The following is a 27,521-nucleotide window of genomic DNA, read 5'->3' as shown; positions in this document are numbered from 1 at the left end:
ATTTCATTAGCACCAGAGGCTTTGAAGAGAAAAGTACGCTCGCGAGCTGTAACCCACAAGCAAACCAGCCAGCTTCAAATGGTTCGGTCTTCCACGGCTTGCGTTGTCCCTCTTCCCTCTCCCCGTTCTCCCGTGGGAAATACGGGCGTGAAAGGTTAGAAAAGTCAGCAATCGACTACGACAAACAACAACAATTCGCATTTATGTAGCGTCCTTCACGCGGATGGCGTCTCGGAGCACTGAAAGCTAATGCTGTGGAATAAGCACGAAATGGCCTCCCTCTGCTCCATTGGGCGGGGGCGGGGGGGCAGGACCAGGCAGCGCCATGGTCATTGAAACACTGTCAGACTCATCAATCAGACTTGGAAGTATCGACATGTCTTCCACACTGTGGCACAGTCTTACCAAGTGGGCAATCCCAAGCCGGCCCAAGAACCTCAACGCACAGGTGCCGTTTCATCATACACCCAACTGCGAAACGTAAGCTCTACGGTGATTGCTTAACAGAGCCTTGAACCCAAATATACTCTGTAAGCGCCAAATCTGAGAAAAATATGATGCAGCGACACAGGGCAAGTCAATCTCTTCCTCATCCTCTTCGTGCAGTACAGTTTCGCCCTCCCCTCACCGCCCCCTCCCCCCCAAAACCAGGGAGATTGAAAAGTTGTTTAAAAAAAATTGATGACCTGCATAAAATGTGTTTAAAAAGTAAATTGGCTCAAATCCCTTGAGCAGTGCTGTACAATACTCCCATTGACAACAGAGCTGACCGGCATAGAAATTAATAGCAATCGCTTGACATTCACACCAGCTTCGCCTCTTATATACTTAATGAAACCAATTCACAGTCTCACGAGAAGCTGCTTATATAAGTGGTAATAAATTAGGAAATATCAATCATGAGTCATAGGATTTTAGATACCCGTTAACTGATATTCTGATATACTGACTCCACTAAGCAGACAATCTGCTCAAAACACATTTTTGTTTCTTGCCACAAACCATAGCAAGGCAAACAAGAAGCAGATTAATAAACTGTAATAAGTAATAAACTCGCAAACACCTCTGTGTACCTAGCAGTAAGTAGGAACCCGGTTGCTAATCAATTTGGTGGATCGCTTTTCCGGGGAATTAATCCCCCTCCCTCCAAAAAATATGGTCACTCAATCCACTACTGTTTGTGGGAAACTGCTGTGTGCAATTGGCTGCCGTGTTTCACCCACAAACAGACAGTCAATTCACTTTCCAGTATATTCTGTGAAGCGCTTTAAGACGTCTCAGCGAAGTAAAAAGGTGCAATATCAAATGCAAGGATTATAATTATTCAGCAACACCTGGTGCATGTGTATTCACATGTGATGAGGTCTGAGCTCTGTTGTGAGATCCCCCCCACCCAAGTAACAGTTGAATCTGACAATCCATGTCAAGTCTCACACAAAGATTGAGATCTCAGGTTAGATAGTGGGTGGCGTCCTGCGCCTACGGAACCGAACCTCAGCACGTGTCGGAGAGGAGCGAGAAAGTGGAAGAAAATTGGCCCCAGAAATCCACAACGAACCCCACCTTTAGGAATTTGGACAAGAGAGCACGTAAGAGAGTAAGAATTGCCAGACGAAACAAGACCAAGGTCCATCCAGTTCGCCTTCCACCTTCCGGGCAGCCGCCTGAACATTTTGTGTCCCAAACTATATGCTGTATCTCAAGATATTATTTCCTAAAACCAATCTATCTAATTTGCTTTTGAAAGAATTGACACTTTGATGTTTTAAGAGAAGGGGAAGAAACTGTGGGTTGAACGGTTTCTACAAGAGGATAAGTGAAGTATCAAAAAGGACATCGAGTTGCAATTGTTAGCTTCCACATTACAGGTGCGAAATTTCTAACACACCTGTTCCATCTGGCGTATAATTCACACCCACTGTGGTTGCTCTTTGTTTTCAGAAAGATTTCGTTTTTTTTTAAATAGCGCAGAGAGTTTAGCTGCATTGAACTGTTACAGAACATCAGTTTGCACCAGTTTGCAATGGGTGTGCTTGATGCAGGACATTTACATTACGTGATGTGTTCAAAAAAAAGCACCGCTGGAAATGACAACTGTTTGCAGTGGATAATCTTCAGTGGTAGAGAAATGGGGTAAAAGCGCAAGACACCCTGGCTTCAAACCCACAATCTGTAAATAAACACAGCAAACTTAATACCAGCAACAAAAGAGTGTCTAATGCAGTCTAGCACAATCTAGTTTATTCCAGTAGGGAGTTTCTCCTGACATCTTGGCCAAGTAAAACTGGTCGCTCCCTCCATGGCTGTTTGTGGGACATTGCCGCAAGCAAGTTGTCTCCACGTTCGCTCGCAGTCACTACACTCTTTAGGTGTATCCTGTGAAGCGCTTCGAGACATCTTAATGGCGCGGTAAGGCCCAAGCAAAGACAGCAACAAAGCGCACGGACGCAGACATACAGCACAGAGCTTGACAGCTCAGGTGAGTACACACACACACACACAAACACAGCCGATAAATTACTTAGCAGAAATGAATGGACTTTCCTCCACCTGTATTTCAAAAATTAATTTATGGTTGCACCAAAATTATGCTCACTCACTTCAAGGGCACAATGGGATAGCACGTGACACACTGTGATGGGAACACGCAAAAGGAACTTAGTGGTTGAAAGCTCGGCCACCATTCACTAAACCTCGTGCAGAGTGGAAGCAGTCAGACCCACCAATGTTGCAGGACATGGCCATGGGTTTTTTGCACTGGAGACCCAGAATCAGTAGTGGTCAGGTTCAATAGCAGCTGTGCCAACACAACACTTCCATGTGGAAGGGAATGGTTCAGGCAACAGAAATGTGAGCAGGACGGGACTACACTAATTGGATAATTGGTGGTGGTGGGGAAAGAGGAATGAAATCTTCTTCTCCCAAATCCCTTGCCTCCCTCCACAGCCCATGCACTCATTGCAACACTTCACTCGGTAAATACAGAGCAAACTAGCACTCCCACACAAAGATGTTCTCACTTCCTCTCCATCTCTCCCTCTCACAATCTGAGAACTGAATGAACCAGCTCTACAAATACAAATACAAATACCTGTTATACTTTGAGTCCAGGCTCACACGTGACCACTGCAATGAAGTGATCAGTACTTTGGCCAGTACTTTGTTCGCCCACAATCGCAGGCATTGCACTTCACAGTTTATCCGGTGAAAGGTACTATGTGAAATAAGAATAATAAGAATTATTATGGAAGAGAAAATATAAGGATTATTATTATCATTACATTGTGCAGCCAGTTACTGCAGGAGAAAATTTCCAATAAAAACCCTATGTCTGGGCCAGTCTGGGACATATGCATGGCTTCTACCATGAAGAGAGTGCCATCAATAAAAGTAACTCAGTCATTTGACTGTGCAGGATAATGATCTATAAACCGCCACATTGTTTCTGCTCATATTAATTCTGTGTTTCTCAGTCAACAATTAAATTCTATGTGTTTCTCTGAACCCTCTGGGGCTGAAACAGAGAAGTTTAATCAAAGGCTATGTATCTATTGAACGATCAGACTCCCAGATACATCTGCAGAAATAATGGAAACAAAGAGTTCAAAACAAATTAAATGAAAACAAGAGAATACGGGAAAGGTCAAACTTGGCCTTCTTTCGATGGCTGTTGGTAAAACGGTCTAGAATGAAACCAGCTGGTAAAGTCCATGTTCAATCGCACATCTGATTTAACTGATCCTTAAATCTGAATACAGTATATATACAGATGGTTATCTGCATTAAATGTTTGCTCTCTTCCCCCTCAACGAGTAGCTCAAATTTCCTAGCTCTCTTCCGCTGTCTGTATCTCTATACTGTATGATGTAAAAACACGCAGTTGGTGGCTATGTGTGAAGTTGTGTGAGGTTGTTAGTAACAGGTATGCACATGCACAGTGGTATGTTTGCAGGGAGCTCACCAGCCCTGTGACATACTTCAGCAAAAAAGACCTGTGCGGATAAACGGCCTTGTGGATAAATGGTGTGATACTGGACTGTCAAAATAAACAGACGTCTCACGCTTTGAGGTTAAAAGTCTGTGTTTTGCACCAGTCATAAAAAGCAAATTATTCCAGCTAAGCAGAAAATCACACTGAAATAGGGAGACTTGCTAAGTAACCTGGGTCTGCATCTCTGACAGTTCATCTCTGAATCCGTTCTTGTGAGGTATCAGCATATTTGCTATAAGATTCTATTTTTAGAAGAGCTGGGGCAATCTGCAGTCAATTCCGATAGCACAAAACCGTCCTTAATTTTGCAATCTAACTCAAGAGAGATCACAAGGGATCTGGTGCAAGAGAAGGGAAATTACACTTTGAAGCAATAGGTGGGGCTGAGGCAGCAGCAGAAGAAGCTTCATTCTTTGCCTCATGATCAGGCTCAACTGTTCAAACGCCCAGCTTGCCGGAATCCCCAGATGCTCTCTACACAAGCTGCAGACCATTCAGAACACTCGGCAGCTTACGTCCGCTCCCCCACCAAGCTCCGTGAACCTACCATTCCCATCCCCCCACTCGCTGCCGCATGCTGTCTTTCAAATTCACCAGGCTAAGTATATTGTATTATCCTCAGTCCTCTGTGGCAGGCTCGATAGTCCGGTTCCTAAGCCAGGTGGATCCATAGTATTCCAGTGCACTGTACAGGCTCATTGGGAGGCCTGGAAGGGCAGACCAGTCACTGGGGGCAGGCAGTCATTCCACTCAGCTCCTGTTAATCCTGCAAGCCAAAGCCTTAAATGGGAGGATGGTCCTAGCTAGACAAGCAGCGGGAAAGCTTGCCGGGCAGCAATATCAATGGCAAGCTAAGCAGTTTTAGCTGGTTGGACTCCAGCTGTACCCCAACCCACACTCTTGGGTCCCCAAACCTTGGCTCTTGCCAACCTGCGCCTAATATTTTCAGGAATTAGGTAAGCAGGATGCTCCAGGCACCCAGCTGAGCAAAAAAACCAGAAGCCCGATAGCGGATGAAGTGGGGACACTTGACGGATGCTGCATGAATCCTTTAAGGTATTGTGGCAATACAATCGCTTCTTGTGAACCTTAAAATAAGCGACTTGTGAACTAAGCTCACTTTAAAGCATGTTTAGGTTGCTCAGATGACCAGCAGAGACAAACAGGAAAGATTAAATATCATCGCCTTTCCCCCCACTCTCCTCACCCCAAGCTGAGCAAGCACAAAGACTTGAAATAAGTAAATAAATAAACTAGATAAACTGCTGGGACCTTACAAGCGCGGGGAGGGGAGGGAAGTGGGGTCAGGCAGAAACTTTACTTTTGGTGGACGTTCAAAGACAATAAAAGTCACAGTGAAACCCTCGAGTCTGAATCGATCACAATCTGCTGGTTGGAATTCTATTTTGGCTGGTGTGTTGCCAAAGTTGGACTGGAATACAGTAGCTCTGACAATGCAGTGTAAAGTTCAGCAACGATTCCACAATGAGGGGCTTTGATGCCACATCCTTAGGATGATTATTTTCAATGGGAGGTGGTATAAAGTGGACCGAGAGAGAGGGAGAGAGAGAGAAGAGAGAACAGAGAGAAAATAGAGGGAGGAGACAGAAAGACAGACAAGACCATCTTTCAGCTGTGACATTAATGAGGCTGATTCTCCAGTCCTTGCTGAGTTGCAAAGTTTGTTTTCAGTTATTTGTTCAGTCCCAGCGTCCATGATCTCCATTACCTTAGATCAGGGCAAGAAACTGCAAGTGTAGCTCAAAAAGAAAATTGACAACAGTCATCGTAAAATATTAGAATCTTTTTTTCTCTCTACTTATTTAAACACACTCAGACACGTATCACATACTAATAGAACTCACGGTGGACTGTGAAAAAATGAACCAATAAAACAACTCGCACCAATATATCACTACCATCAAGGCACACTGTGACTTATTTTCTTGGATAAACATTACAGCATTCTAGTTAACATAACGAAAAGTCCACATTAACCAGTTAGCTCGAGTGAAATGCCATGGAAACACGCCATTCGGCCCAACTAGTCTGTGCTGGTGTTTACACAGAGACTATAAAGGATAGTGGACAAATGGTGTGATGTCAGTCATACAGTGAGTTTCCCTGTACATGGTGCCTGGTGGTTTGAGTGCTACAGACAGTTTGATGAAAAGACAAAGCAGCGAGTTTCTGTCTAGTTGGAGCAGACAGCCTGTCCGAGAATCCCAGCAATCTAACAAAGTCTGCATTGTGCTATTGCCCAAGGATCTTACAGACAATTCATGCTCCACAGAGAGCTGGGATGTACATTCCAGCAAAAAGAAAACTAACAATAAAAGCTCCCTACAGACCAATGCACTTTACACTGACTAGAGAACTGCAGATAAGAGATCACATAGATCTCCCTTTCTCTACTAATGATTTGACATTTCAGTCATCTGCTAATCTCACTCGGGAGAGAGACGAGTCTTATTTCATTACACAAAGCTTCAGGCAATCCTTTTCTTCCGAAAAAGGAACGCATAAAAAAAATGATTTTAGCAGTCCCAAAGCACAACTTGTGAGCACTTTGTGACAGGGTCCTTTTCGAGCGGGTTAATGGAAGAGCAAATAAGAACACATTGATTACAAATTAAAAACAAATTATTATTAATAACTCTAAATTGAGCATTTGATTCAGCCACCAGGGTTGAAATGGCCAGTGGCTGCTCAGGAACAGTGAGCTACTGAAAACTGCAAGAGAAGTTCACAGAGAAACGACTTTCTTTTTTCTTCCCCAAAGTATTACCTTTCTTTTCTCCTTTGCTGTCTCACCTGAACAGTGAACTGCAATTTGCATTGAAAACTGACACCTTTCTAAAAGCCTCTTTGTTCCAACATACTCAAATCCTCTCCCCTTCCCACCACTCCCACCCCCCATATAATTTTCCTGCTGAACTTGGTGACTCCATCACCGTTGTTATGAAGCATTTTGAGATATTCATTCTAGGCGAAAGGCATCAGGCATCGCAAACTGCTGGAAACGTAGTGACAATCAGATTAAGGAGGACTCTGGTGAATCCTATGGAGGGCATCACAGCCAACCTCATTGCGTTCTCACCCCATAGTAATCTCCCACAGCCAACTGTGGGTCCACAGAGCATCTTCTAGGAGAGGCATAAAGAGGACAGAGAGCGAGAGAGAGAGAGTCCTACAGTTGTGACACTAATGATCCTGATGCCATTTGGTTGGTCAGAGTCTTTGCTGAGCTGTAGTGTTTGGTTCCAGTCATTCGTTCAGTTCCAGTGTCCCTGGTCTCCATTTTCCTTAGATCAGGGCAAAGAACTGCAAGTGCAGCTCTATAAAAAAACAGTACAAAATATAGAAAAAATTCTCTCTCCCCTTATCCCCCAACACACACATCGTAACAGGGTTCCACTCTATGTAGTACACACTCCTAAGTAGTTAATTCCAGGTCAATTAATAGCTTGAATAGTTGTATGGGTCTACAATATCTGATGAGAGAGTAGATTGAAGTTTATGGGTAGGGCTATAATTTTGTCACAGTTTCAATTTGGGGAAATTATGGATTTTGATGTGATAAAACCATCTTGAAATTATGGAAATCATTAATAATAAAGGAGTTTCTTACATATGCAGAACAGCACAAATAGGAGGTTTTAAAATTTCTCTTTCAAACCGTGTTTAGGACTTTACCAGTTCTGATCAGATCGTCTATTGTGTCTCAAGACAATTCTAAAAACAGGAAAGAATTGTTTTGCAGAAGCCGCATTAACAGGGCTGACAAGCCGTGAGTGCTAAAAACAGCTTGTGAAAGAAATTCCACTTCACAGCAAAACTGTCCACAAAATACAGTCAATTAATTTTACAGTATATTCTGTGAAGCGCTTTGGAACCTCTCAAAGATGTGGTAAGCTGCTGTATCAAATGCAAGGATTATTATTATTATAGCAATCTCTAATATCCTTCATATCAGTTCCACTTGAAATATACAAGTGCCAAATGTCCCCTTAGTACAAAGTCCCAATAATGCTTACAAACATGAGCGCGATTACTGGATAGAGTAATATTACCACGTGTATTCTATTGAGTGAATCAAAATCTACCAGCGTTTATCAATAATAATCCTTGCAATTGATGTAGCGCCTTATCACTTCCTCGGCAAGTTTCTTTGGGGGCGGGGGGAACAGAACATGTTTTGTTTCCCTGCACAACTTTGATGGGCACAAAATTTCACCAGAAAATAACACCAATAATCATCCTTGCGTCACGTCGTTCAGACGTCTAAAAGTGCTTCACAGAATACGCTGTGAAATGAATTGCCTGTATTTTGTGTACGAAACGAGGCATGTATTCAGGTTGCTACTGGTAAAAGGATGGTGCACAGTCCACCAGCACCCACCCACTCCGCAGTGCTACAAGCTCCAGCACAGTGTCACGTTTCCGCTCTTTCCTCTCTGTGAACAACACAGGATGCTGACTAAATTGAACGTGCAAACTAATTAAGGCTTCCACTTGTTCGCCTTTCGGGACCTTTCAGGATAATGATTTCAAATCTCCAAAGCAATACAAAGGAGCAAAAAAAACCTGCTCTTGCCATATACAGCAAGGAGTGCTCATTGGACCCTGTGGCCTTTGCACCACTTTGAATAATTCCAGCAGTAACAGATCTTAAAAGCTTTGGCCGGTAGAAATAAAAAAAAGGAAACTAACAGTCGCCTCACATCCCCCACCCAATCAGTTCACTCTTTGGCACCTTTTTATAATGAAGTTTCCTAATAGGCATCATATTTCACATGACCACTTCATTATTCTCCAGTGAGAACATCAGAAACCTCTGGAAACAGATAGCATTCATCCGGAAAAAAAACAGTTCAAGTTTCAGGTCTGACCCTGAGTCAGAACTCTTCGGTTCATGTTTTCATGTTATCTGCACCTCATTTTTCTGTCTCAGTCCCACAGCCTCACAGGAAGCCCTTCAATGTCTATTACAGGATAAGTGCATCAAGCACATCTCCATTAACACCAGGTTTCCTGATGTGCGTGTGGCATTTATCTCTGACTTACTGTCTGACTGAAAGCAGCTGAAGGCCACTAGTCACACCAAATTGGACTGAATCATAACGTTCAAAACCAATCTTTTCAGTGTTACATTGGTGTTTGCAAAGATTACCGTCGTACAATCCCTTTAATGGCAAAAGTCATCTCAGAAGCCAATCGAAAGGAACTCCAGCGTGCTATCTACCCTCTTGAGCCAGTTCAATCATTTGCATTTTTTACAGGTGCTCTTGAGACCCCGACTCAAACTCAAACCTATGACACTTCTCTTCCTCAGACTTCCTTTCCTTCAGTTCTCTTTGTACAGAGGAGTGAACTCCAGGCTCAACCATGAACAACCGTCACTGGGGAGGGGGAGAAGGGATGTGGATTTCCTGGTCTGCACCATGGATTTCTCATTCAAAAGTACTAGAAACCTTTCAGTTAATTCTGGTTACTTTATATATGTTATACATATATGTTATAATATATATATATATATAAAGTATGGCATGATAAGGCATCATATATATCAAATGCAAAGATAACTATTATTATACAAATCATGCATTATATAGTTTAAATGGAGAATGTCTAGTATATAAGTTTATAAAAAAACAATTTGAGTTGTTGCTGATCACCTTTGAAGTGCAGGTGGATTCCGCAAAGTGTTTCTCCAGTCTCTGCCTATAGGACAAACCACTCCTTCCTGGTGTCATGCTAGTAAATCTCCTTTGCACTCTCTATCTATAGCCTTTCCTCAAGTGGGATAAAAACTGGAAACAATATCCTAACTTCATGCCCTGGCACCTCCCTGACTCTCTGATCTCATACCCCACTCCTCTGCCACCCCTCCCCAGCCCTCTGCACATCCCCCACTCCTCGGGCCCATCCCCTTAATCTCTGCAATTCTCTGCTTCCTTCCCTCCATCTCACCTCCTCCCTATTGATCTTCAAATCCCACCTTAAAACCCAACTCTTCAACCACATCTATAGTCACCCCCCTTCCTTCTAGCTCAGCGCCCAACCCTCCCACTGTACAGCACCCTGAGACATTATCCTACGTGAAAGGCGCTATAGAAAGGCAAGTTGTTGTGACTCACAATTTACACAGCAACTGAAGGAGAAGAAAGAGCAAGCTAATGTTTCGGTTTAGAATTTCACACCTCCTTACATCTGCTTTTGTTTGTTCCTAAAGCTCCCATTAGCACCATTTCACCATCTATTAATGGCCCATTAACTGCTGCTTGATGTGATTTTTATAACTTCCTCCAAATGGTCTGATTGCTTTACTTCTTACGCAGACTGGCATTTTCTATTATTGACTGTAGCAGGATTTTACCCTGGCTCAGCTGGTAGCACTGTTGCATGCAGACGGTTGTTACATTGGGACTTTGAGCTCATAATCTTGCCTGACATTCCAATGCAGTGCTGAGGGAGCTCTACATTGCCCGAGGTGCTATGCTACACCCATCTGCCCATTCAGGTGGACGTTAAAGATCCAACGGCTCCATTCAAAAAGAGAAGAGAGTTTCTCCTGATGTCCTGGCTCTAACAATCCCCCAAATAAAATTGATCATTCGATTTATGGCTGTTCATGGGACAATACTGTGTGCATACTGGCTATCACATTCACCAACAAATATGTTGTTACTGCACTTAACAGCAAATCCTATGAAGTGCTTTGTGATATTTTGACAATCTGATAAGGTGCTATAACAAATTATAACTCAGCCCTGATCATGATTCGACATAATGTTCCTTCTGACTCAGAGGCGAGAGAGCTGCCACTGAACCAGCCTGATAATTTGTACTTCTCCAGGTCCCTTTCAATGTAGGAAAAGATCTCAATGCGCTTTATAAAGAGAGTGGGTGCCTGAGCTGGAAGGGTGATGGGAGTGGGTGGTGAGGAGGCCGAAGGCAATTTTTTTTTAAGACTGGTTTTGACAAAAACTACCACATGAAATAGCACAGCTATTCCTCGAGTTCATTGGAGAATATGTCTACTTTGTTTTGTTCTTGGCACTGGCACCAGCAAGGCAGAACCATCATTTTTTTTTGAAAGAAAAATTACAGTTTCAGACTTACGAGAGATTTTTTGTCTCCAAACTGATCTCCTCTCTGTGAAACTGACATGCTCATCGAGATTGAGGGAGCAACGCACTAAAAAATGTTTTAAAAAACTTTAAGAGCTCGCTGGGGTGTGGTGCAGGACTGCAATTGTCATGGAAAAAGGAAGATGAAATTGTAAAGCGACTTACAGCAAAAAAAAGTCTCGAACCGCTTTAAAAGAATCGCTTCTCAAAATGTTGCGACTGTTTTTGCGGGCAAACCTGGCAGCCATTTTATGCACAGAGAAATCCTGCATTCGGGTGAAAGAAACAAATCTTCTCAAGGATCTGTCAGCAGGAGACCAGGAGAGACACTCTGCACACTATAAACAAAGCCAATCGAAGCTTTGCTAAAACTACCTTTCAAATACGGACATAAAGGCCGAGAGCATCTCTCACTGCACCCAATGTTGCCTGGGAAACTGCAGGACTCCTGCAGGTCTATGCAGCTGCAGATTCTTGGAAGCCCCTGCACAGCAAACAATAGCTCTGGTGAAACGACAGGAGAATAATCTGCTGACAACAATAATAATCCTTGCATTTAATATAGCGCCTTATCGTGTCACTGAGACGTCTCAAAGAACAGAAACTTGCTTTTTGATGGCACCCTTCATTCAGGGTAACTCCCAACAGCATTGTACTATTGTGTCTGATGGAATGAATATTCATTCTCCATCTGCACCTGTCCCCTAATGCCTCAGTATTGTTTTCAAGCAAAACTTTTTTTTATACTATAATCCTTGCATTTATTGTAGTACCATATTGCGTCAAAACCTATCAAAAGTGCTTTAGCTTTCTGTAAAGTGTAGTGACCGGCAGCCAATTTGGACCCAGCAACGTCCCCACAGCCAGCCAGGAAGTGAATGACCAATGTCCCCCTCCCAGCCCTACTCACCATCAGCAGTTGGACCTTCAGCCTTTCTGCTCCCTCTCTTTGGAACTCCATCCAATAGTCCCTTCGCATCACCCCCTCCCTGATCTCTTTCAAGGCCCATCTCAAGACCTTCCTCTTTGATTGTGCCTTCGGTCATCTGCTACCCCACCTGATCCAGGCCTATTGTCTCAAAACGCTTTACAGGAGTTGCTCTGAATTTGTAGGCAAATGCTGCAGTCAATTAGTAATATTCCACAAACGGCATAATAATAATAATCCTTGCATTTGATATAGCGCTTTTCACGTCGGGAGGACGTCCCAAAGCGCTTCACAGAACACACTGTAAAGTGAATTGACTGTATATTTGTGGGCGAACGCGGCAGCCAATTGCGCACAGCAATGTCCCACAAACAGTCGTGGATTGAAAATGACCAATTTATTATTATTGTTTTTGGTTTTGGAGGGATTATTATTAGGCGTGTGGAGTAAGGAAACTTGCCCAAGGTTTCGCCCTGTCTGGAATTGAACTCAGGTCTCTCGCTTGCAAAGCGAGTGCCCTAACCACTGAGCTACAGGACTCCATTAAGTGAATGCCCAGTTTCAGTACCTTTGCTAATCAAGCCAGGGGTGCCCAGAACTTTGAGGAGCTATTTGAGACCACCTTCTTCACCAAATGAAGAGGACAGCTATGGAATGCAAAGGAGAGGATGGGAGTGGGTGAAACCGAGATAACTAGGACCGGACCTAACCTTTTTTTAAAAAAAAAACAAATGTGTCCCACTATTTACACTCCACTGAGTAAGACAAATCTGAGAAAAATTCTGAATCACTTCAAGAGTGCAACTGTAATTTTACTCAATTTAACCTTCTCTGACCCAGCAATCTTACGAAAAGATCTTTAGTTCCGAGACAATTATGAGCTCAGCGCAGGGCTGCATCAAGTAAATTAAAGAGCTCGAAAACGATTCATTTCAATTCTTGGTAGAAAGACGCACATTGATTAAAATGCTTGAAGATGTTTTTTTAAGAATCCATCGCCAGTGATCCTGGGGGTGGGTAATGAAATTGCGACTTCAATCAATGCTGAGTGGAAGAAATGAAATGTTGGAATTGACCTTTTTCCCGCTGCTCAGCTTTCCCTTCTACACATTAAACTGCTTATCCAAATGTATCCAATAAACCTTCGCTCCCACCCTAACATATCGCTGGGTAAATAAATAATATCCGAGGTCAGCAGGAAAGAGCAGGGGAATGGATTTAGAAAAGACTGTTATAATAATAATATTTACATTTGATATAGCGCCTTATGTGCTTGGAGGATGCTCAAAGCGCTTCACACAGGATATAAAGTGAATGTGTATTTGTAGGTGAACGCAGCATCCAATTTGTGCAAAGCATCGCGTCAAAACAGCAATGAAGGGAATGACTATTTTGGTTTGGGGGATTGTTGGCCAGGCCACCGGAAGAAACTCCCTTCTCTTTCCAAACAGTGCTGCAGAATCTAACGTCCACCTGAACAAGCAGACGGGACCTTGGTTTAATATTAGAGTTAACACCAGCACAGATACAATGGGTCAAATGGCCATTGCATTGGTGGGCATTCCCCAACAAAATGCAGTCACTAATCTTCAGTTTATCCTTGAAGTGCTTCGAGATGTCCTTCTAATTTGAAAGATACCTTATTAAATGCAAAGATTATTATTTAATTCCTCTGCTGTTAAGTTTATAAGTATTCTCCCTGGCTCAGTGGATAGCACTCTCGTCTCCGAGTCAGAAGGTTGTGGATTCAAGACCAACATCAAGATTTATCGACTTGATAGTCTGGGCTTGCAGTCCTGGGGGAGCGAAGCTTTGTCACAGTTGCCATCCTTCACATGAGATGACAAAGTACACAGCAATTGGCTGCCGCATTTCACCTACAAAATATACAGTCAATTCACTTTACAGTATTCTGTGAAGCGCTTTGAAGCCTCTCGAAGACAGGATAAGGCACGATATCAAATGCAAGGATTATTATTAATATCTCAAAGACATAATATGGTGCTCTATCAAATGCAAGGATAATAATAATTATAATAATATAATATAATATAATAATCCTTGCATTTGGTATAGCTCTTTTCACGTCTTCGACATCTCAAAGCGCTTCACAGAATATGCTGTAAAGTGAATTGACTGTATATTTGTGGGTAAAACACGGCAGCCAATTGCACAGAGCAGTGTCCCACAAGCAGTCGTGGATTGAAAATAACTAATTTATTATTATTTTTTTGTTTTGGAGGAATTATTATTAGGCGTGTGGAGTAAGGAAACTTGCCCAAGGTTTCGCCCTGCCTGGAATTGAACCCAGGTGTCTCGCTTACAAAGCGAGTGCTCTAACCACTGAGCTACAGGACTCCACCTGTAATTATTATAATAATTATTATTATAATGGTCCAGGTTGCTTGTTTAAGTGTCTCATAGCACAAATCAACAAGAGACTAGACACTCCCAGTGTCCTGGCCAACTATCTCATCAAATAATAAAAATTGGTCAATCAATTCGTAGCTGTGCTCCTACAAAGACAGTTACTGATTGCCCTATGCAGAAAACTGTGAAGCGCTTCGAGATGTTTCAACGTGATAAAGTGCATCAATTGTAAGGATTCTTATAATTTCAATCTTAGCTTAGGTTTTCAACCGAGACTATAAATAAATCCAATGCTGCCACCACTTCTCAAAAGCCGTGGATGAAGCCTTGAAATGTTAATCAGAAAAATACCATGCTTATTTGGTCAAAAAATGACTGTAAAATTCTTTCGATAAGTTCTGTGACTCATGCGGTCAGAGAGATAGCGCTTCATACCATACAGCCACTCATCAGATCAGGCGTGGCAACCACACTGTCCATCTCTTCTCAACAGTCCTATTCTCATTGTACAGCTCTATTTCAAATAACAATAGCAAGGACCTTCATGAAATTGAATATGGGTGTTGCTATGAGCGTACATAAATAGCATTTAATATTTTGATATCAACATGAAACCATTTTGATATTATTTTCAAGGATGCTCAGAGTGCCGGCATATTTGCAGTTAATCTTACAGCACGTACAATACATATTATGTACGGTTACATAGCACCTTTTATATCAGGTGGATGTCCCAAGGCACTGGGGCAGCATGGAAGTTTACCCCTCATACTCAATGGTGAGGAAGATATAGAGTTAAAGGCAATACTGCACTGCGCGCTACACCCTTCGCACCACTAGGTTATGTCATATTCAGAAATGATATTACATCGAATCCTAGGAGACTGTTCCCTTCATTTGTAAAATATGCTTAATTCCACCCACACACGCTTCCAAGATGTTCTGTGCATAATGTGCTGGGCACAAGAACCACAATTCATACGATTAAAATCATTTTCTAAAATTGGCTTCAACTGCTACTGTCTATTTTGGAGGCTAATCTTCCCGGTGACTCAAGCGCAACCTCATTAATTTAAGATAAAAGCTATATTCGAACTGTACCCCAGTGGAAAGAACAAGGGAGTCGGGCATCTTCAGGAAAGGAGAGAACTGAAAATTGCAGAGTCTCTTTTATCTCAAACAGCAGCGTCCCAGGTGGAATCCTGCAGTGTAGTGGTTAGAGCCCAAGCCTCGCTAGCGAGAGGACCCGAGTTTCATTCCCGAGCAGAGCGAAACCTTAGGCAAGTTTCCACACTCCGCACGTCTCTGGTTTACCCAGCAGTAAATAGGAACCTGGTTGTCAGTCGATTGGCGGATCGCTTTGCGGAGGTAATAATCCCACTCAAAACAAAACAATGTGGTTACTCAATCCACGACTATGTGGGACATTGCTGTATGCAATTGGCTGCCGCATTTTGCCCACAAAATACACAGTCAATCCATTTTACAATATAATCTATGAAGCGCTTTGAGATGTCTCAATGATGTGATAAGATGCTGTGTCAAATGCAACGATTATTATTATTAACTAGAAGAGGAAGACTGACAGGAAAAAGAGGTAGGGGAGAGAACCTCTACCATCAGAGAAAGAGAGGGAGAGAGAGAGAGAGAGAAAGCAAGGGAATGGAGAAAAACAACCTGAAAAATTCAAATCAAGCTAGATAATTGCTGGGAATGGAAAAACATTACGGCAGATTAAACGCCCACGTTCTATGCAGAACGCAGTCAAAAAAAAAAACAAGGGTACTAAATTAACGCTGTGATTAACATCCTTGAGTGTAGGATTACTGAACAGCAATGTCCTTACTTGTTCCTGCATTAGATCGCAGATGCTTCACGCGCTGTCACACTTATTAAGTGAAGTACTGTGAAGACACAGTTCTGCAGTCATTGAATTTGCCCTTTTCCACATGCTTCAACATTAAGAAGGTATTTGGCTCAGTTTTCTCATTCATGGTCTTTCAACATGTAGCACATCAACATCTGTCGCACAGGCAAGTGACATTCAAAACTTACGACTGGGGTAACGAGCAAAAATGGTTCTGTAGCAGATTTCTATGTTAAATCATCTGGGTGGAAGCCCAAAGCTTTGCATTATTGTGGCTGCTGCACATACGTGGGAGTATGTAGATTCCTGCGACTATGAAATAAATGCGTTTCAGTTCTGCTCGCAGCAGAAGTTTGAAAACGAGACACTGGAAAGGGACTGCGGGAAAAGTGGTGATGGTACAAATCTGAAGATAATATGGGGCTTAATTAGGAACAGGCGTTAAATCCTTAGCCACATCCATCGCAGTAACATGAAGTACAGCAGAACCCTGATACAACACGCCTTTGATTGCTTACTAGACATGTGTCATTGTCCCACTGACATCTCGCCCACTAAAACAAAAGGTTATCAGGTCACGGTCAACGTCACTTCCACTGTATTGCACGTGGTAAGAAGTGACCGTGCGCGAGGAGGATAGGCTTTGCACTGAGAGAGAGAGAGAGAGACAGCAGCATGTGCAACGAGCAGAAAGTGACTGGTGGCAACCAGGAAGTTGACTATTTATCAGTGTAGGAAGCTGGCCAGCTTTCTGCACGCACGCAGAGTAATGTCACCGGTTACGCGAGCAGTGATGTTCAGATGCGGAAGCACTGACCGGCGATTCCCTCCCCCTTAATAAAGTTGTTCCCCTCCCCCCCCCTCCCTCCAGTTGAACAGAGGTCTACTCCACTGAGTACATTATAGTGCCAAACATAGCCAAACACACATGCACCACACACACACAAAAAATACAGTCAATCCACTTTCCAGTATATCCTGTGAAGCACTTTGAGGCGTCTCGACAGCACTATACCAAATGCAAGGATTATTATTATCTATAATCTGTAGCCCTGTAAAGTGCAGGTACCATCTTTAGCAACCATTGTACAAACACGCACACTGAAATCTGCTACTGAAGACGAAAAAAGTTTGGGCAGCACTAGTTCGGCACCGACACACAATTCCCAATTCAGTGACAAGCCGCTACCTTTTTGTTGCACGTGCTTCTGTTCATTCACACAGTTATATTTTAGCAGCTGCCACCTCAACACAAACATGCTGAAAAGGTCTGCACTGCAGAATATTTGCGTGCACTCTTGGTGAAACACTCTCCTGTTGTGGGAAATCGATTATACGCCACAAGCTCCTGCATTCACAAATTCATTTTCCATGTTGGGGCAAACACAAAGGGCTTAAAAACTCTCTTAAGAAGTGCCTTAACTTCCCACGCATGTCAGAGACAACTGGGGACTAAAGAAAAATATTACCCTTGCATCTTGCAACCACTAACGTGCGGGAAGGGTGAGGGAGGCGAAGGAGAGAGAGAGAGAGAATCCAAACTAATAAATTGTTGCGTGCCAAGGTAACACAATTTTAGCGCTCGCAAGACAACAGAAACAGAAATCTACAGGGCAGAAGGAGGCCATTCAGTCCATTGAATCCACACTGGCTCACAAGATGACTGACAACAAATTACATTTGTATAGGGCCTTTCACGTCAGGAGGACGTCCCAATGCGCTGACATTCCTGGGTTGCATTCCCTTAATGCTACGTTCACTTTTTTAAAAAAATCAATTGGTACCTTCATATTTACTGAAAGTTTTAAATTAAGAGTTCGAACAGAAAGTGTAACCAGGCACCGCTGAGTTTCGACCAACAAGCAGACCACAAGAAGCCAGAAGCCAACTTTCACTGGTCAGATGAATACAGTATCCTCTCTCTGTGTGGGACGTTGGGAAAGTTCAATTGGAAACCAAATTATACTGCAGCTCTGTGCCAGTGAAAGGGTTACATAAACAACCCTGCTCTCTGCCTTGGCTTCCGCCAACAGATGGAAAGGTTGTCTCCCCCTTCGTCCTGGCATTCTCAAAATGCTAACAAATGCCAAGTATTTAACCTTTAAACCTTCCAGAAATTAGTGCACGCTTGACGCCCACATCAGCAGCAACACAAGTATTTAAAAGCTTTAGAGCTGAAAACCGGTATAATGAGCAATGCAGATGAAAAATACATGTGCTTCATGAAGATTGGTGCCTCAACCAACTAAATACTGCATTAAAGTTGGTAAGGAGTGAATTACAATAAACCTTACACAAGTTGTATCAGTTGTATACATTAAATTTGATTTATACAAAGTATGAGTTATGTCAAACTTGCGTAGAATATAAACACTTGGCAGATGTAGGACTTTGGTGATTTACGATTTATACAGATCAGACTTATGCAAGTTTTACTATAACTATTGTGTATTAGAAAACAGTCCACAAATACTGCTACATAGAGTACCAGGAAACAAATATTCCAGGGAACTCTTGCGTGGAACACATTGAAGCTGTTAATCCTGGTGCTGATTTTCCAAAATAGCAGAAATAGCCATGTCAGTCCATTTTTCCTTCACGAATAGTCACTGGTTGCGTTTAAAAAGAATGAATTGTTCAACTTGAAATATTTCAGAAAAAAAATCAGGAAAGGTTAACAGGCAGCCAATGAAATGTGAGACTGGGCAACAGTGAATTTTAAACTTATTGCCCTTTCACCTCTAAGTCCTGGCCTAGAGTCTAACCCAAAACACTGGGGCAAGGCAACTCTCTTTGTCTCTCGTCAGCTGTAAGGATGTTATTGCTAAATGAGTTCAGGCACTTTAAAACCAGCCTCTGACAGACTGACAGGGACCCACAACGCAAACCTGACTATCATTCAGCAGTAATAGTCGATCTGCATTGTAGAGTCAGCGCAAGAGTGGCTGGGGTGAGAGAGGTCACATTATTGCAGTGAGGCAGGGCAGATACATGTGTGCATGAAGACTGATTTTTATAGCAGATTAGAGATCTGTACATGGCCACACTATGAGTGACCTTGGTGCTGACATTGGTTGGAAAAGCGAAAACTAGAAGTATTTTGGGGTACAGCAAAAGGGAGGGCACTGGGTATAAAATATCTGCCTCTACTAAATGGGGGAACCGACTTAATGGACTGAAAGGCCTCCTGTTCCTGCATTTGGTATGTTCCTATTCTCCATCCTCCAGCACTGCCATTGCCCAATCTCGATGGGCACATCACCTCACCCACAAAATCAGAACGGACATACACAGAGAACACCAACCTGACCACAATGCTCAGCACATTCAGGTGACGAGGATCAGGGACGTGCGGCACAATGAAAACACCTGCAAAGAAGAGAAAGACAAATCAAGACCAAAAGGACAAATGAAACTCGCACACAAAAAAAAACCCAACTGGCATCCAGCTACAAAGCAATGTCATCGCGCTGGAATGTCTCAACCAACACGCCTTCTGGAAAAGAGCTTCTATCATATTAAATTCCGTACTGGCTGATGCGCAACACATGGAGGAAATACAAGCTCCAAAAACTGCTGGAAGCTGCCAATACTAAACAAAGACTTTTCAAAAAAAATCATGAAAAAAAAACAATCATCCACATCTGGTCAGCACTCGTGCAAGTGACAAGTCCAAGGCAATCGTGATAAACTGGCGATTTCTGTTTCCATTTCCTACCCCACGCTCTGTTCATCCCAAGAAAACTAATACTATGTGTCGGTTCAAAGGAGATATACAGGCACTGAATTTTATTGGGATGGAAAACTTTTAACACTGCAAGTAATAAATCAGAGGGGATGCGCCCTTAAGTTGTCACTAGTCACAAATGGAATGTTCTGAAATTCCAGGGCTATTTTTCTGGCTCACTCAGGCTTGTCGGACTGCAAAAGCTGCTCACGCCTTTCAGTGCCATGTCTAATTAGGGTCACAGAGCTAAACCTGATCCATCAAGAGACCCGGTCCAGTTAAATATTCATAATAGCTCCACATTGAGGTCCTCTTCTTTTGAAGGACGAAACTGCAGCTCATTGGTTGAATTTCTCAACAAAGAGTGCCAAAGTGCAATGGAGACTAATTTTTATGGTCACCCTGTTAATGTGGCTAACTTGCTGATCAGTCTTTCTCATTTCAACATCACAGACTCAATACAGACTCAATGCGGGAGCTCAACCCGCCGGTGTGGTCAAATGTCCTCAGCCCATTTCCTGACCTGATCGGGGATTTTGCAGGGCAACTTCACGAAAAACGTTCAATTATTCTTATACCAGAGCACGTATAGAAATAAGTCATTGGAGGCCAATATAACAGAGAATAAAGTGGGGAGTGCGTAGGCATCAAATAAGGACTGCATCGGGCTGAGAATGCCCCACATGAGCCTCCCAATAACGTGAAGAACAGCAAATTGGCTGAGGCACCTCATGAGAGGAAGGGGACAACAATGGCCAAATTGGGTTCCCAAATCCAATCTGCACTTAACTTAGCTCATGTAGAGCACACAACAACTCGCACTTATGCAGCACTTTTCGAGCAAGACAAATGCCTCAAAGAATTCAACACGGCTGTGGATTAGGGCCTGGATCCATCCTTTCTCCAGTTCTTTTCCTTGAGTAAAACTTTAAATTAAACATGTGTTAAACACAACATTAAAAAAAAGGCTTGTGCTTCTGCCCAAATCCTGGAGAAACAGATTTGCGGCACGAAACAGCATTCATCTATTGCTTGTACCTCGTAGAATGACAACAGGATGTGGGACCCCATCACCTCACACATTCATGTGGCTTTGCAGAAGAAAGATTTTGATAATTTATTCCTTCAATAACCCTTCTCTGAGGAAAGAGCATGAATGAATTTGATGTTGGCTGGTTATACAATGGAAACTATTCTACACTTTCATCCACAAAATACAGTCAATTCACTTCCCAATATATTCTGTGAAGCGCTTTGAGACGTCTCAATGACGTGATAAGGTGGCTGTATCAAATGCAAAGATTATTTTTTAAATCATACTTTATTTTGGATCAACTACCTTTTAACTTTGTATCAAAGGATGTTTCCAAGCCCTGGTCGCCTTATCCTTTGCTCCCTTACTTTTCTAACCAATTGGGATGTTATACCACATGCTTTGCATGTGAAAAAAAAGCAGTCCAATCTTTTAGCACGGTCAGCCAGTGCCACAAACACCAACTGCACACAACAAATCAACTTCCAGGTAAAAATACAATTTAACTCTGCGGTGAGAGCGGTCATACCGGAACAGAGATGGATCACGCTGAATATTTCAAATACTTGCTCGACTCCTGCTAGTTTCAGTTTCAAAGCCGACCGAATTTTCACCGTCTGGTCTGGTATCGCACCCAAATCTTTTCCCAGCTCTGCTCTGCTTGGCACTATCACATTTCCTAATATTAGCAGCAGTCCACATTATCTTGGTTGTAAGTAATAACATGCCAACTGCTATTCGTCTGTCCAGTTGTATTTGGATAGATTCAACTTAAGCGCTCTGGGACTCTACCCTGCACGAGGGTCGCTAAACAAATGCAAGTTGTTGTCGTTGTATCTAACTTCGGACCTAGAGTACAAACCCTTTTAAAAGGCTCAGCATCGTAATGAACACATGCGAACGAACACTCGCATTTCTACAAATGGCTCAGTCTTCCTCTCCCTCCCACCGAGAGAACGGGGGGCTAAAATGTAAAAAAAAAAAGTCCATCGAGGCTGGGATTTCAATTTTCCAACCATCTGGCTAAAATCCCAACACTGTACCTAAGCAGACCTGATCCCATGCGACTATTATTTTTTCATATGGCAGACTCAACACTGCCTACACACCAGCAGCTAGTACACAAAGCAATAGGCCTTTACAGTGTAAAGAACGTGTACAATCTGTTGAACAGCATCACAATATCGAACTAATTTACACTTATTAAATTGTTCCCACAGTGCTTAAGCTATAGATATAATTAAGTCCAATTTAATGGTTGATATCTTTCTTTTTATATCTTTAAATGCTCCAAGACACAACCCTGCTTGATGGGCTGATATAAATGCAAGCTGTTTTTGTTTCTGTCATGCAGAATCACATCTCTTAATAATAATAATCCTTACATTTGATATAGCGCTTTATCACGTCATCAAGATGTCTCAAAGCGCTGCAAGGATAATACTGTAAAGTGAATTGACTGTATATATTTTGTGGACGAAACTCGGGAGCCAATTGCTCACAGCGGTGTTCCATAAATAGTTGTTTCCACTCTTTTCCACTTTAATGTAGCAATTCGCATGCCTGATCAAGAATAAAATAGTTTCAGCTTTGGACTGGACTTTGTTTAAAACACTGCACTTGGTGGTATTTTATTAAAACAAAGGGATATGATCAGGTTGGCTTGGTTTCAGAGCTCAAGGCCAAGCCAGGGAAAAATCGAACCCAAACTACTGTCTTTTTCAAGGGAAAGTCTTAACACAATAGTCAAGAGCCCAAGAGGCATTTTCCTAAACTGTACAATGCTGGTTTTTAGTACTTTAAGAGATTTAGTGCTTTGACAGTCCGCAGGCTCTGAATAAACAGATATTTCTCGCCTATTATTTTTCTAAAGCACCGCAGGAATAATGCAAACAAAAGTAAAGCCAGTCAACAATTGACCCCATATTGTTTTAAAGAAAAGGGGAGGGAAAGAAAGCAAAATGAAATGAAAGTCTTGAGTATCTTTCTACATTCCCCTCTGTATATCTTCCACTCTAATCAGTCCCCCTCGGCCCCCATTTACATTAGGCTTGTGGGTTACAGACACACTACCTTGACCATGTTCTGTATTACCTTCACAGTCACTACAGTAAATCTTTGCTCAGACTCTCTCCTATTCCCCCCTCAAAAAAAACCTGGTCAACTTAAATTTAAGATACTTATCCTTTTCAACCAACATGAGTGAGGGAGAATGTCTGGATTGTTAGTTTGGCATATTTTAAAAAAAATAGGGAATGGGTGTGTTGCTCTTAATTAATGAAGTCTAACATTCAATGTGCTTTAATTAATGCTGCCTAAACATTTGTGCTGTGCTAATGAAATGATCTCAAACACATTGTGGGACTTTTAAAATAATTGTAAATCCTGTAATGTTGTGAAGAGAGACCTCCCCTCAGATCTGTGGGGAGGGAGTTGACTCCTGTGTGATGGCTTGGATCCTGCCTTAGGTGTTTTATGAATGATGACAGATGATGCCTCACTGTCAGGCTGCAAGACATGTGGGTCTGGAGCCAGACTGAGGGGGCGGGCAATTACACCAACACTTCTCCTTTTCATCCAGGTCACTGAGGCATTGCAGCTAAACTATTCTCTACACAGGAAAGGTGTGTGAAAGGAACAATTCATTCCCATGTTGCTCTCCTACTTCTCCCACTACTCCCCCGTCTCTAAACTGTGGATGTGCGTACAAAGGAGAGAGGACGGTTCCTCATGCTCCGAGTTTACATCAACTGCTGAACATTGAGCAAGCTCTGCTCCTAGCAATCTGTCAGGGTGCAGCATCAAGGCACGCCTGGAAGCTAAATGATGCCTTCCAGCTGTCTGCCCGGAAATGGTGCAGAGACAGACAGAAGAGTTTCAACGCAGAACTCTGCCTACGTATCCATGACAGTTTGATTCAGAAATGAGTAGATCAGACAAAAAATAAATCAGCTGATTTACCCAGATGCTTGGTTTTGTACGAAAGCAGTTAGCAAACAATGTCTTGACTTCAATGTGTTTTTCCTCACATCCACTATCATTTCCCGACTGACAGGTGGGCAAGCAACCAAGCCCACAACAGTCTCAATCCCAGAGAACTTCAGAGACATACAGGAGAAAGGCACAGGAACCTGCATTTAAGCCCCCAGAACATTAGATATATTGAGGACTCCATTCCAAACAGCAAGTCACAAGATACAAGACCTCACGGTTCCAGTCCCAAAGATACCAGTGATGGCAACCCTTGTACAAAACACAAAATACTGCAGATGCTGGAATCTGAAACAAAAACAGAGAAAGCTGGGAAAACTCAGCAGGTCAGGCAGGATCTATGGAGAAAGGAAAGTGAGTCAACGTTTTGGGTCCACGACCCTTCGCCAGAACCACAATCCTTGTATTTGATACAGCACCTAAAATGTCTAAACACCTTCATGGAGAATTGCTCTCAAATAGTTATTACGTTTGGAGTCAAACACAGCAGCAAACAACACACAGCAATACCCCACAAAAAGCCATGAAGCAAATGTCTCATTGAACTTCAGTCTCTTTTTGATTAACACCGTGATCATAGGATTCTTATTATCCACATGAATTGCCGGATGTGACTTTGTTTAGTGTTTCATCCGAAGGACAGCACAACATTTCAAAGTACCTGTTTGTGGTGACAAATTCATTTAACGCGGTCCGTTCTGGACATAGTTAGGGTGTAAAGAGGGAATCAAAAGATACATTAATAGAGGTCGGGTGCACAGCACAGCCATCATCAGGTCTCTTACTTGGTTTGGATAGTGCAATGGGGAACAGGGAGTGGAGATGGGATGCAGGAAGTAGGATGGGTGAGTTGCAACTCACTAAACATTCAGCTCCAGAGATCATAGAGAGAGAGAAAAAAAATGTGAAAAACATGGTGAGGAAGAATGTCCCAAGGCGCTGGACAGTCAAGAATGTGGGCCTGAGCTGGGGGTTGGAATCGGAAGGGTTGGAATCAGAAGGGGTGGCGAACAGGGAGGATGGGGGTAGGAGGTTGACCAAAGGTATGGTCGAAGGAGGATCTTGAAACAGGCCTTGAAGGAGACAAGGGGTGGGGTGCAAGGTAAAGGGACTGTGGGATGGAGTTCCAAAGGATAGGTGCAGAAAGGCTGACTGCCGATGGTGGGGCTTGCCGGGCAAGGGACATGGAGCAGGCCAGAGCCTGCTGAGCAAGAAGCTTCAAATAAGAGAATCGGGGAAACAAGATACGTTTTTATGAAGGAAAGAGAAAAAGGAGATCAAAGAGAGAAAAGGAGAAGGAAGGAAGAGAAGACTGAGTGAGATGAGCGAAGCTATTAAAGAAAACAGCCTTGGAGTTTGCTGTTTGAAAATGTTGACAGAATGCAGGATGGAGAAAGGGTCTAAAAATACATCGGAGTCAAGCTGTGTAAAAAAGCATTTTATTTTTTGCTTGTGGTGGCAACCAGAAGCCAAAGAGCCACTAAAATCCTAGTCCATTTATTCCATTTGCAATGAGCCTTAAAATCTTTGGAGGGGGCTCAGAGAAAAAAAAACTAATTCTCACAGATAAATACTGCACCCTTTGTTGGGATGAAAATCAATTGGTTTAAAAAAAACGTTCAGCCGAATTTCAGAGAAGGGGAGAAATCGAGTGAATTTGTTGTCTCAATCTGTGATTGTAATGATTTATAATAATAACTTTTGGTAGAATAGCTTTCATAAGAGGAGGTCTTGAGATTTTTCGATGTTCCAAACTAAATCCTGATTTTCCCCCAAATTTAATTTCCCGGAAAGGGGTCTGGGCCCTGTATTATTTCTCCCCTGACTCCAAAATGCAGGATTTACGTAGTAGATAAAACCTGACTAATGGTCCTTATCCATCCGGAATGAATTAGGAGGTGGATTTTGTTTTACACTCGCCCTACAGAGCTGTAAGTAAGTCGCTACCAGTCACGTTGTCCTCTGGTGATTTGAGTCAGTTATACTGTAGCAGTGACTGCACTGGCCAGGACACTACAAAACACTGGATATGGTAGCGGGTCAGTTTTGCGTAGTCTTATTAAAGGGTTGGGTTCAAACCCCCCAGCCTCCCCACCCCCCCGGCCCCAAACACCTGGATTGCCCAAGGTAAATTGCGTGGGGAACTAGCCAACAATCCCCCAAATAAAACTGGTCATTCACTACACGGCTGTTTGTGGGACATTGCTGTGCGCAACTGCGCTGCCACTTTGGTCCACAGACACAAGGTCACTTTATAGTGTCTATCCATGAAGCGTTGTTCTGACGTGAAAGGCACTGCACAAATACAACTTTTTGTTGATTAAGTTGAAAGGCATTTGACACATGCAGGTTACTAAATGTAGCCATCGATTTAACAGGAAATCCCATCGCAAGCACGCAATGAAAAGATCGGGCTCTTTTGGGATCGCGGAATAGACCCAATGTCTCCCGCTGGGTGAATAAATAAAAGCTGCCGACAAAAGAAATTCAAACAGAAATAAAGGAAATACGCAGAACTCCAAGTGTCCTGTAGGAACGGATATAACCCCCCCTTCCCACTCTACACACACACACCTCCAAACACAGAGAGCCTCTGTACACATTTACAATCACAGGACCATTGCAGAAAAGGAAGCAAGACCCAGTGGGCAGGAAATCGCTCTCCAGACTCGGAAGAGAGAATTGTTTTCTCCCTCTCTTTAGATCTCCCCATCCTGGACACCGCTTTTCAGTGGGAAAAGCAAACATTTCATTCAGTAATGGGAGTTTGTATTGTGTGCAATTGGCTGCCATGTTTCACCCACAAAATACAGTCAATCCACTTAATATATTCTGTGAAGCGCTTTGAGACGTCTTAACGACATGTTAAGACACTATATCAAATGCAAGAATTATCATTATTACTTTGGGACGCAAAGTTGGCTAGCATTAACATAGAGCACACACAGACTAAGCAGTGTCAAGGTTTGTTAGGACTTACAGATATGGTTGGGTCTCCGTGATACAGGGGGCTTCCCAGGCCTTAGAGGCAATGGAGTGGAGAGCAACAAGGATGATCCCCAATGTTAGAGGAATGAGCAATGATTTGACAATCTAGGCCTCTTCAGTCTTGTAAGGAAGCATCTCACGGTGCACCTCAAAGAGGTGTATAATGTTTTAAATGGGATTGAAAAAGCAAATCCAGGAAAATGGTTTCAGACGCACCAAGACTGTAGACAAGAGAACGCACTTTTAGAGTTCCAAAGGGCAATTTCAAGGATAGACACTAGAAAATTTTTATTTTTACTCAGAGGGCAATTAATGGATAGAACAGGTTATAGGAAGGGATGTTGATGGCAGGACGCTGGGCCCACTTTAAACACAGCCGGATGCTGTGCTGAGCGGATGGTAAGGTGGGCTTTCTAGAATGATGAGCTCAAACACTCTTTCGTCCGAACCAATCTGTCCATTCAGGTGGATGTGCAAGAACAGCTCTGAGGTG

The 27,521-nt window shown here is 42.8% G+C and overlaps 1 protein-coding gene across 5 annotated transcripts in view; it reads right to left on the bottom strand.

The window, feature by feature from the left end:
* sipa1l1 (signal-induced proliferation-associated 1 like 1) overlaps nucleotides 1-27,521 on the bottom strand; it is a 163,803-nt gene that overhangs the window by 73,826 nt on the left and 62,456 nt on the right. For 2 of the 5 annotated variants that reach the window (XM_007893254.2, XM_007893253.2), the window contains exon 3: nucleotides 19,595-19,658. The exons of 2 other annotated variants lie outside the window; for them this stretch is intronic. The gene's annotated coding sequence lies outside the window, so the exon portion shown is untranslated. Of the gene's footprint in view, nucleotides 1-3,091; nucleotides 3,155-19,594; nucleotides 19,659-27,521 lie in introns of those variants that run through there. One more of the 5 variants, XM_007893257.2, reaches the window with a different exon arrangement.

The sequence above is a fragment of the Callorhinchus milii genome, unplaced genomic scaffold (genome assembly GCF_018977255.1).
Source record: "Callorhinchus milii isolate IMCB2004 unplaced genomic scaffold, IMCB_Cmil_1.0 Scaffold9, whole genome shotgun sequence".
NCBI lineage: Eukaryota > Metazoa > Chordata > Chondrichthyes > Chimaeriformes > Callorhinchidae > Callorhinchus > Callorhinchus milii.
The sequence above is the reverse complement of the archived record's forward strand: the minus strand, read 5'-3'. Positions and strand labels throughout refer to the sequence as shown.